At 40.4% G+C, this 11,432-nt stretch overlaps 1 long non-coding RNA gene across 1 annotated transcript; it reads right to left on the reverse strand.

The window, feature by feature from the left end:
- Positions 1-402: 402 nt before the first annotated feature.
- Positions 403-11,104, reverse strand: LOC121442883. The gene is made up of 3 exons (XR_005973604.1): positions 11,044-11,104; positions 3,016-3,084; positions 403-1,302 (listed from the first exon to the last, which is right to left on the reverse strand). It is a non-coding gene; the product is annotated as an uncharacterized LOC121442883 (long non-coding RNA).
- Between the last annotated feature and the right edge of the window lie 328 nt (positions 11,105-11,432).

The raw sequence follows: 11,432 nt of genomic DNA on the forward strand, positions 1-11,432 counted from the left end.
ACCATGAAATCTAGGCTTCCCCAACCCACATTTCCCAAAATGTGTTCTGTGAAATGCTAAGACATATCACAGAAAAAAGCAACACCAAAAAAGGCACCCAATTTTATAATCAAATAACAGGAAAATAGAAAACAGGTTTCTTAAACTGGATATGGGGGGCACAGGCCTGTAATCTGAGCACTCGGAAGATGGAGGCAGGAGATCATAAACTTGAGATCATCCTCAGCTACAAAGTGAGTTGGAGGGTGGGGGAGGAGACAAAGCAAACAACAAAAAGTTTCCTAGATAACTTCCCAAAGCCTTCAACCTCTAATCAAGCATTAGGAAACCAAAAGAGTTGACGGAAATGCTTCTCACAACATAATGTTCTCCTTCCTTAAGATTAAAATTAAGCTACTGAGCCATACAAAAATGTTTCTGCCAAGTCAGTCATCATTCAGACTTCAAGTTTCAGAATCTGCAGACTCACAGCACATGCCTCTCTTCTGAGGAGGAAGAAAATAAAACCTCACATGACAGGAATGCACCTAGGTTGAGGTCCCTGTAATGCAAGCGCAAACATCGCTGGCGCCACCTAACAGCATCGCACTGCGCAAACGCTGCGAACTGCTGCGCTCCATGGAACACCCCTAGACGCAGCAAACGGCCAACCAGATCCATTAATCTACTAGACAGGCCCGTAGAGAATATTTGCTTAATGAGATTAGTTGGACTCGAGGTATGTTAAAACCCAATTTTATCCAAAAAGGCTACAGAATAGGACTGAGAGAGCCAGTCAATCAGATTACTCATCTAGTCAACCGTTCACAGGGGCTCATTCGCACGCAATGCGCATTAACGCTGCGCAGCCTTTGCGCTACTGCAGGGTCACAGCGCATCATCAGAAGAGCAGAATGCTGCAATCCAAACAAAGAAGAAAAAGGAAAAAAAATGAACAACAAGAAGAGTTAGAAGCTTTTACTAGTAAATTATCTAATAATTTTATTATCTTAATTAAGTTTTACTTATTTTTGACAGAATTGTGGCTATAGTATAAAACATTCTTTTACATAACTTGTAAATAAAATTATTTTAAGCTGTTTCTGAAGCCACAAGACAGAAGATTCAGGCATGGAGGCAAATTGTTTTGCTGTGGCAGTTACAAACCCGTTACCATATTTCTCATCATGTGACTTTTCGGTGCGTTCCTTGCTGGAAGAGGAGGAGGAGGAGGTTGTGTGTCTGCCCTAGATCCAGGCCTCGAGCTCCCTTCAGCGAGGCACCTTACGCATGGAATAGGAGGTTTCACCCACCTGAAACCTTCTAAATACAATATCAATGGTGAAAAACCAAAAACAAGAGAGAAAATAAAAACAAGATCATTAGTAAAAGTTCAACAAAGCAATTGAAATTCTTTGGATGTCTATTACATATGGGAATGAGGACAGTCTCAAGTCTGTAACATGGGAAACATGCAGAAGGGAGAGGGTTAATCAGGGCTATTGCATACAGCAGGGATTTTTGCTGGAAGAAAGGCTCTTCATTTTCTACAAAGACAACTTAATTTTGCTGCCATCTACTAGGAATGTATGCTGGCTTGAATTTTCAAATGCACTGATTACAAAAGAAACACATTGCATTTCACTCAAGAGTATTTTCTGGTTTACTAAGTTCTCACAAAAAAAAAAAAAACAAAAAACAAAAACAAAAATAAAAACCAAAAAAAAAAAAAAACCAGAATGACATTTTTCAAACTAGGTGTCTCCAGAGCTCTGAAATAAAGAAGTCAGCAACCTAAGGCAGGCGCAACGTCTCAGCCTAAATCGATGTCTAAAGCTGCAGTGAAGTGCAATTCATGTTAGCTGTCCGCTTGGTGGAGTGACAATTGATAGGAGCATATCAGATATTTGTTCTAGAAATTACCAATTGCTTTATCAGCTAAGATTGAAATCAACATAGTTAATCAGCTGGAAACCTACATAAGGTTAATCCATAGTGTTGGTAGAATTTTTGCACTTAAAACTAGTGCTTTTAACATTAAGTGGTGCTGCAAAGCCTTCTCCCTCCCTGGATGAACAAACAGACAGCTACGCTGCGCATACACTCCACGCATTAGCATGCGCGTGGGGCTCAGAGCAACAGGTGGGAGTTTCAGAAGCATTCTGGTTTCTCCCCACTCCTCACCCCTGCAGCGCGATTGCGTAAGGTGGCTTGTAACAAGACAACTGCATTTATAAATTTAATTGTAAATTATACCAAAAGCTTTAATTAACCCAACCTAGAGTTCAAATTCATTATTTGGAAACACAGAATGCTAAAAGCCACCTTTCCACTTTGGCAAGTTTTCTTTCGATCAGTCCATTTCCAAACAAACCAGCTTTGTCCTCATTTTTTTTTAAGGAGGTGGGTGGGGAGGGATAAAAGAAGGAAGTGAGGAAGAAAAAGAAGGTAGACAACTAGGATTGGGGAAAAAGGAGGAATTTGGGGAGGAAGTGGAGACAAGAGGAGCAGGAGTTCCAATTATTAATTTGCAATATTTTAACAGCCTTTCTTCCACTGTAAAAAGGGTGAGGAAGATGAAGGGAGGAAGGTTAAATAAGAATTTTAAATGCCAGTATTACAGGGTAACATTGGATGAAATTCTTCTCCACTTACAAGCCACAAAGGACTTAGAAGAGCAGCGTTTTCAATGGCACCTGCATTATATAGGCGTCTTGAGCCAAAAATCACTAGCAGGCAAGCCTCAGATTTGAAGGAATGTTATTGATTCCCACATAGGTCATGATGGAGCCCATTGTTATAAAGATGATCTAGCTCAGCAGAAGGCTCCACAATGCTCATGTTCTTGCTTTACCCCCAGATTTAGAACAGATATGCCAAAGCCTGGTCCTGCTCTAGTCTGAGGCAAGTCATGCTGACGTTTTCCTCAGTTTCATAGGACTATTTTATGAAGATAGCTTAATGAAGAGTTGAAGACTTGGCAAAAGGTACAGGTTTTCAAAACTAATGCTTAAGTATGTTCTAGCAAACACCTACCTTGGCTTCTTCCAAGCGACCCAGGGCTTTGAGCAGGTTCCCCAGGTCACTACGAACACAGTACAAATCCTATAAACCCAGAGATAGTAGTATTAATTATATTGTTTTCTCAAAAAAAAAAAACAAAATCCCAACATCACTTCTACACATCTAGCGCTGCCATTTTCTTGTCAGTTTAATGCAGCACTTAAACTTAAGCACAGGCTCCCAACTCCTCCTATTCTAATTCCCAGAAAATACAAAAGGAGCCCGAGGGGGACAAATCCGACCAGAACTTATAAGATATTTACATAATTTATTGCTCTTCCTAAGTCTGAATACTATCTTTGACTGCAAAAATATGTGTTTTGCTATCAGCTGCTGCTCCAGTTCTGGCTGGGAGATCTGTGACACTATTGTCTAACATTCTTTCAAATGCATTTGGCCTCATCAGTTTCAAACACAAGACTACAAGACCTTTCTAGAGCCTCTCTCCTCTCCAAATGTCACCCGTAGGAAAAAATGATTGAATATTTATTCAACTGTTTTATTCAAGGTTATGATGAATCATTCCTGTATCAAGGACCAGAAATTTTCCACAGCAGGAAAAACAGCACTGCACTTAGCAAGTGATTACATGTCAACAAACCTACCCTTTGGCTCTCAGGCTTATTTAGAAACCTTGATTTCATTTCATGCCTAGGCAGAAGGATTACCATCCAACCATAGCCTCAGTCCTGCACCTGCCACTACATTACTCATTAGTATTAAGTACCATCAGAGCTGAGTGGGCGAGTAATGAAAAGCGGCTGACTCTGCGTTTTATTAGCAGCTCAACTGTGCTGCTAGTCCGACTCACCAGTCCATTCAGCAGGAGGACATGCTCAACAGACAGTAAGAATCTATCAGTCGCCGGGCAGTGGTGGCGCACGCCTTTAATCCCAGCACTTGGGAGGCAGAGGCAGGCGGATCTTTGTGAGTTCGAGACCAGCCTGGTCTACAAGAGCTAGTTCCAGGACAGGCTCCAAAACCACAGAGAAACCCTGTCTCGAAAAAAAAAACTTAAAAAAAAAAATCTATCAGTCCTCTTTTCCATCTTCCTCTCGGAGAGGCAGCTTTGCTTCTGCCTCTCTCCCCACTTCTCTGCTTCTCCCCTTCTGTCTCTTTCTCCTCTTCTCTCTCTCTCTCTCTCTCTCTCCCTCTCTCCCTCCCTCTCCCTTTCTGTCCCCCCCCTTCACCCTTCCTCCTCCATAACCCCCTGAATAAACATTCAACCTCACCCTGCAAAAAAAAAAAAGAATCTATCAGTCAATAACAAGCAGAGATAATGGCAATATGAGTCACGTTTATCATCCCAAACTGTTATGTGGGTGAAAGAACCTTAAATTAAATCCTACAAAGTAAAATTTTATTAAATATTCCAAAGAATTACCATGTATATTGGTTTCCAGAATTAGTAGTTAGTTTTACTGATAAACTGACTCTGTATTGTTTACTGGCATTCACTGGATGAACTGAAAGGTCTGCCAATAAGGTAATGACTGGCTAAACTGGGACAATTCCACGATCTACTTGAGTTAGTGCTGTCCCTCAATCAGTGACTGATGCTTTGGAAAAGTATGGTTATCTTCTAGTGGCCTTAAGCACAGGCTGATAGTAATCCTCAAAGCCTCTCATGTAGCAGGCACAGTAACACACACCTGTAATCCTAGCACCTGGGAAACTGAGGCAGGAAGATGGTCCTAAATTCAGGTGCCCAACCCCACCCCAGTTATATCATAGGGAGTTCTAGACCAACCTTTACTACAGAATCAAGACTCTGATGATGAATGAATGAATGAATGAATGAATGGATAAATAGTGCATGAATAAATAAAAAAGCAAAACAGAAAAACAATTCACAGGTACCAATAATCTTATTACCGACTAATCGCCTTCTGTAATTAGTCTAAGTACTTTGGAATACTATTTGTATTTTGAGAAATAATGAATTCTATAATCTTGCTATCTACTTTGTATAGGTTTCCTCCTCTGAACCTTAACAAGGTAGCCCTCTGTCTGATGGGCTATGTCTGAAAAACCTAATCTGCTTACCCAAGCTCCCTCTACCATTTTTTAGTGGGTGGTATGTATCTTTAGACCTTCACCAATTTCAATGGCTGTTCTAAGCCACAAATCAGAAACACAATAACTGACTAAAAGCTGCATTTTTAAAGATATGTTTTTATTATTTTTAATTTCAAATATGGGGTGTGCACATCAGTGCAGGTACCTTCAGAGCCTAGAGGCTTATTGCATTCTCCTGGAGCTGGAGTTACAGGTGGCTGTGAACTGCCTGACATTGGTACTGGAATTTGAAATTGGGTCCTCTGGAAGACCTGAGCCATCTCTCCTGCCCCACCTATATATTTTTACCCACCATTACATAATTTTACCAGCTAGTTTCCATGAACTCTTAGATGCATGACTATATTTAGTTATATCATCTAGATTCATCATTATCTTATAGACTGGCAATGTAGGTCAGTTGGTAGAAAAAAATTAGCCAGTATGTCAAAAGCCCTAGGTTTGATCTCCAGAAAATGATAATATAAATACCTTCAAGATTACAGTGAAATAATTAGTCCACTTTAGCAAAAGGCAAAACATATCCTATTAAGTGGACTAGTAGAGTGGCTGAAAGTAGAGCTCCACTTGCCCGGGATACAACAAGGCCTTGCGTACCTAGTACCACAAACACAAACGCAACAACTTTCAGCTGGCATGGTGGCACATGTCAAGTGGCATGGTGGCAAGTGCTCCCACTTGGGAGGTGGGAGCAAGATAATCAAGAATTCAAGGTCATTCTCAGCTACTCAGTCAGTTCAAGGTCAGCCTAGACTAAGTGAGACTCAGTCTCAAAAATGCCAAAATAGGGCTGGAGAAATGGTTAAGAGCTACTTAACCATTAACATGCTACTCTTCTAGAGGACTTGAGTTCAATTCCTAGTACTGTAAGCTGTCTATAACTTCAGCTCCAGGGGATCTGACACCTCCTCCGGGCCTCCATGTGCACAGATACAACAACACAGATACATAACAACAACATTTAAAACACCAAAATAATAAAATAAACAAAATCATGAGATCCAAATCTACACACACATGAATACACATAAGATTACTTAAATGTCGCCGGGCGATGGTGGCGCACGCCTTTAATCCCAGCACTCGGGAGGCAGAGGCAGGTGGATCTCTGTGAGTTCGAGACCAGCCTGGTCTACAAGAGCTAGTTCCAGGACAGGCTCCAAAGCCACAGAGAAACCCTGTCTTGAAAAACCAAAAAAAAAAAAAAAATTACTTAAATGTCTACAAAGTATAAGAACACTACAATTCTACAAAAGTCCATTCAAAACCTTGTGTCAAATTCTGCTTCATGTCAAATCAAAATGGTATCTAAGAGAATTACTTTGTTTAAACCTTACTCCTCTGTTCATCCCTAATTAATACTTATGGAAACATTAACTTAATAATAGACCTAAAACCAAGAAAAATAAATTAGACATACACACTCAAAGGACAGATTTTAAGCTGGGCCTTCATAGATGAATAGAGACTTAATAAAGGAATAGGGCATCAAAAACAAGGAAAACACAGTACGATTAAAGGAACAAAAAGGTGTTCCTATGTAACCATCCCTCCTCTCCTAGTCTAACAACTGCTTCCTGACTTTCCTCTTAATGTTCCACCTCTGGACCCCCTTGACATCACTCTACATATGCACACATTGAGGAAAATCAGGCCAAGAAAAACCTACAGTGGTTCTCAACTGCCTCTCAAACTAACTTCAAACTCCACAGCCTCTATTCTTCTGAAATCTTCCAATTGACTCTGCCCTGCTCCACTCACTCCTCACTACTACTTGACTCACCACTTCAGTCTGGGAAGTCTACTTGCTGTTTACCTTCCTACAGAATGCTGAGGACCTAAGCACCCTCTCAAGAGAGTCTTCTGATTAATACTCTCCAACAATAATCACCCGAGGAGCTTACATCTTTTTCCTTTATGGATCAGGTCTGTCTCATGATAACCCCTCCAGAACACATTCCCCATCTCCTCACCCAGCACTGGACACAACAATAAGCACTTGAATATTTAAATGTGACCCTTGCCAGACAACCTTAACAAAAAGCAGAGTGGAGAGAAGTAGATAGAAACGGAAGGTTTTCTCATACTTCAGCTATCTGGGACTCTCAAAACAACAAAATCAACATGACAGTAACACATGATGGGATGTCAGCCACTCTCAGCACTGTGTTATCATCTACCATTCAAGCAGAAAACAACTTCTCAACAATTTCGCACTCAGGCTCACAGCTATCACACAAAGGAGTACTGTATGCATAATTTGTAAAGGGATTGCCAAGTATGGGTAATTCTAACAAGCAACATGAGAAAGAACACCAGAAGAAATAGCACCTTAAAATATGACAAGCTAAGCCGGGCGGTGGTGGCGCACGCCTTTAATCCCAGCACTCGGGAGGCAGAGGCAGGCGGATCTCTGTGAGTTCGAGACCAGCCTGGTCTACAAGAGCTAGTTCCAGGACAGGCTCCAAAACCACAGAGAAACCCTGTCTCGAAAAACCAAAAAAAAAAAAAAAATGACAAGCTAAAGTTTCAGCAAATGTATTAAGCCATATAACATTACAGAAGGCAGCTCCAAATAGAAAAATATAAAGCAGCTCTATCTCAAAGCTCCTGGCAGGGCAGTGGTGATGCACGCCTTTTATCCCAGCACTCAGGAGGTAGAGGCAGGTGGATCTCTGAGTTTGAAGCCAGCCTGGTCTACAAGAGCGAGTTCCAGGACAGAGAAACCCTATCTTGAAAAACCAAAAGAAGAAAAAGAGAAAGTAGCACCTCCTCCTACAAAAAAGAGAGCCAGGTGGGAACACACCAATGTCATTAAGAAGTAAATTCATTGTTTTAGTGCTATCTTGCTTTGAAAGTACATGATGCTAAGTTTCCTGTTAATAGGTTAGACATTTAACAATACAAACTATGCACAGTATATATTTAGATAGTAGCACAGCTTTGTCTATCATTTTAATTTTCCTTTCACAATATAATGCTGTGATATACTGTCTGCAGAGGTAACGCCCTACTACACATACAAACAACTAAAAACCTGAGCCAGGGCTGGGGATCTAGCTTAGGTGAAGAGTGCTTATCTACCATGCACAATGTCTGGTTTCTATCTACAGTACTACATAAACTGGGCATAGTGGGACATCCTATAATATAATCTCAGCACTGGGAAAGTGGGGCAGGAAAATCAGAAGTTGAAGGTCATCCTCAGCTACTTAATGAGTTAGAGGCCAGCCTAGGCTACACAAGACCCAATGTCAAAATAAATTAACAAAATTAACCAAGATTACAAGTATGCTAGAGAGACAAACTAAATTTACAAGTCAGCAAGTAAAGGATAAACCTAGCCCTAATTACTGAAGGAAAAGAATGTACTATCCTGGCCCTTAGAAGAATCAAGTTCAAGCCTTGCAGGTAGACCTTTCAAGGTTAGCCGCCTAAAACTGTTAGTAACTAGATAGGACTGCAATAAAAATTACAAATGCACTCTAATTTCTTTTTTTCTTCTTTTTTTTTTTTTGGTTTTTTAGACAGGGTTTCTCTGTGTAACAGCCCTAGCGTGGAACTCACTCTGCAGACCAGGCTGGCCTCGAATTTGAACTCACAAAGATCCACCTGCCTCTACCTCCTGAGTGCAGAGATTAAAGCCATGCACTACCACCGCCTGGCTTCACTTTAATTTCAAATATGCATTGAGTACCTCTGAAAGAATATGTAAGAAATTACTTTCATGGGGCTAGAGAGATGGCTCAGTGGTTAAGAGCAATGACTGCTCTTCCAGAGGACCCGGGTTCAATCCCCAGCACCCACATGGCAGGTCACAACTATCTAAAGATCCAGTTGCAGGGGATCTGACACCTTCACACCAATGCACATAAAATAAAAGTTAAATAAACCCTAAGAAATTACTTTCATTATCTGCAAGCCTATGTAATTTCTCGCTAGATTAAAAATAGAATGAATAAAAATCATTTATTATAATGAACTCACAAATTAAAAGCAACATGTAGCTAAGCTAAGGTAGTCATTCCAATGAGCAACTGGCCCAGATCCAAACTCTATACATCGAAATGAACAGTTAAAACAGCCATTACATATAGTGGGTTTTTTAATCTTTTTTAAAAACTAAAAGAAAAATTTAAACTTTCAAAATTAACTTTAAAATTGTTTAAACCGGGGGCTGGAGAGATGGCTCAGCGGTTAAGAGCATTGCATGCTCTTCCAAAGGACCCGAGTTCGATTCCCAGCAACCACATGGTGGCTCACAACCATCTGTAATGAGGTCTGGTGTCCTCTTCTAGCAGGCATATATGCAAACAGAATATTGTATCCATAATAAATAAATAAATATAAAAAAAAATTGTTTAAACCGGGTGGTGTTAGCACACGCCTTTAATCCGAGCACAGAGGCTATGGATCTCTGTGAGTTCAAGGCCAGCCTGGTCCACAGGAATTCCAGGACAGCCAGGACTGTTACATAGAAAAACCCTGTCTCTGGGGGGAAAAAACTGTTTAAAAGATATTATGATGGAAAATAGTTAGAAAGCTTTGGCAAACTACTAAAATAAGCTTCAATTTGCTTATTTTATAAAACTGGAGTTAAGAGCCAGGCAGATAATGCAAAATGATTTCCAGGCTGTGCACAAGGGCAGCCTTTGGCCACAGAAGGTCCTTTTCAGATTTCATTTCTTGTTCATGTCAACATTTGCTTCAATAATTCAACTTTAAGCCGGGCGGTGGTGGCACACGTCTTGAATCCCAGCACTTAGGAGGCAGAGGCAGGCGGATCTCTGTGAGTTCGAGGCCAGCCTGGTCTTCAAGAGCTAGTTCCAGGACAGGCTCCAAAGCTACAGAGAAACCCTGTCTCGAAAAAAAAAAAAAATTCAACTTTAAGTTTCAACATCCAGTTCGCCATTGCTAGCTACGTGATCTCAAGAAAATTACATAACCCTGAGTCTGTTGGGGTTTTTATATTGGTAAAACTGGAAACACTGTCCTCTTCGTGAAAAGGATCATGGTAAAGATTCAGAAAGACTTATCTGAAGCAGCAGTGTCTGAGCCTATAGAAGACTTTCGATAATGGCAACAGTAGGAGTTAATCATTAAGCGCTTCCCCAGGGTGGTTGCAAAGTCAATGTTGATGGAGCTCAAGTATATGCTGATGCTGCCAAGACCCACCCTATCCCTAACACTTATCTCTTAAAAGTTTATAGCCACTTTCCCTTAATTACATTAACAGTTTCCAGGGCATGTGTTACATCCCTGTATTTTACTTAAAATTTTTTTGTTCTGCATTTTGAAAGTTCCCAGACTGTAATACAGTATAAACTTAATGTCTGTCAACCAGGATACACTTGCTCCCTGAAAACATATGCAACTCAAATCAACAAAGAATTAAAGAACTAATGCAAAGTCTAGTCTGAACATGCAATTGCCTTAATTCTACTACTTCTAACTTGATCGAGGGAGGGGCTATATTGAGATCATTCTGTACTCTAGTTTTCATGTCACTAATATACTAGCAACAACTTTTAAAAACCATTTTATACTACAAATTAAGATCTTTAACCCATCATTCCTTGAAAATCAAGAATTGTTATAAATACCCATCAGAATTTTCCCAAAGTTCACTAAAATAGCACAAAAAAAAACATGTGTCTTGTGCTTTATTAGTATTACCAAAAGAATTGATGGGAGTTTTTTGGTAAGGATAATTTTATGCTATTTAAATAACTTTTTAAATAGGGCAGACCTTTATGCAGACCAAGTAAAACCAATTTCATCATTTCAAGTGCATAAACATATTAAACATCTCAACTATTGATTTTCTTTCATAAAAAAAACCTATTGTCTAAAGTATCAAACGATGTTTGCTTGTTTGCTGGATTGCTGTAAAAGGAAAACAACTGATAAACTTTTACTTACAGGATTGTACTGAAGAGCAGAGACGTAAGCTTGTACTGCTCCTTCCATGTCACCTGCTGCTAACTGCTGTGCCCTCTGCTGGACCCCCTGTTGTCTTAGTATAAAGCTGCTAGACACCCTCATGGGCTTGGGTGATGGCAGTGAATAAGTCTAGGGACACTTTGGGGCTACTAGACATCAATAAGCCATAACTCCTGAGTCCCAGCAGCTCCGGCCAGCAGGGAAAGTGCAGTAAAAATGAACAAATGCCAATAAATCTATGCTACAAAGCAAAGGGGTGGCACACGCTGAGTCCATGACTGAGCTTAGTGGCAAGAGCTGTCTGGGGTGGCTTCCTGGAGGTTCAAGGGGCAAGTGGCATCTCCAGGGGTAAGAAACTGAAGGAGTGT

This window comes from Microtus oregoni, unplaced genomic scaffold (genome assembly GCF_018167655.1).
Source record: "Microtus oregoni isolate MIOR12 unplaced genomic scaffold, Mior012 000097F_ref0000449, whole genome shotgun sequence".
NCBI lineage: Eukaryota > Metazoa > Chordata > Mammalia > Rodentia > Cricetidae > Microtus > Microtus oregoni.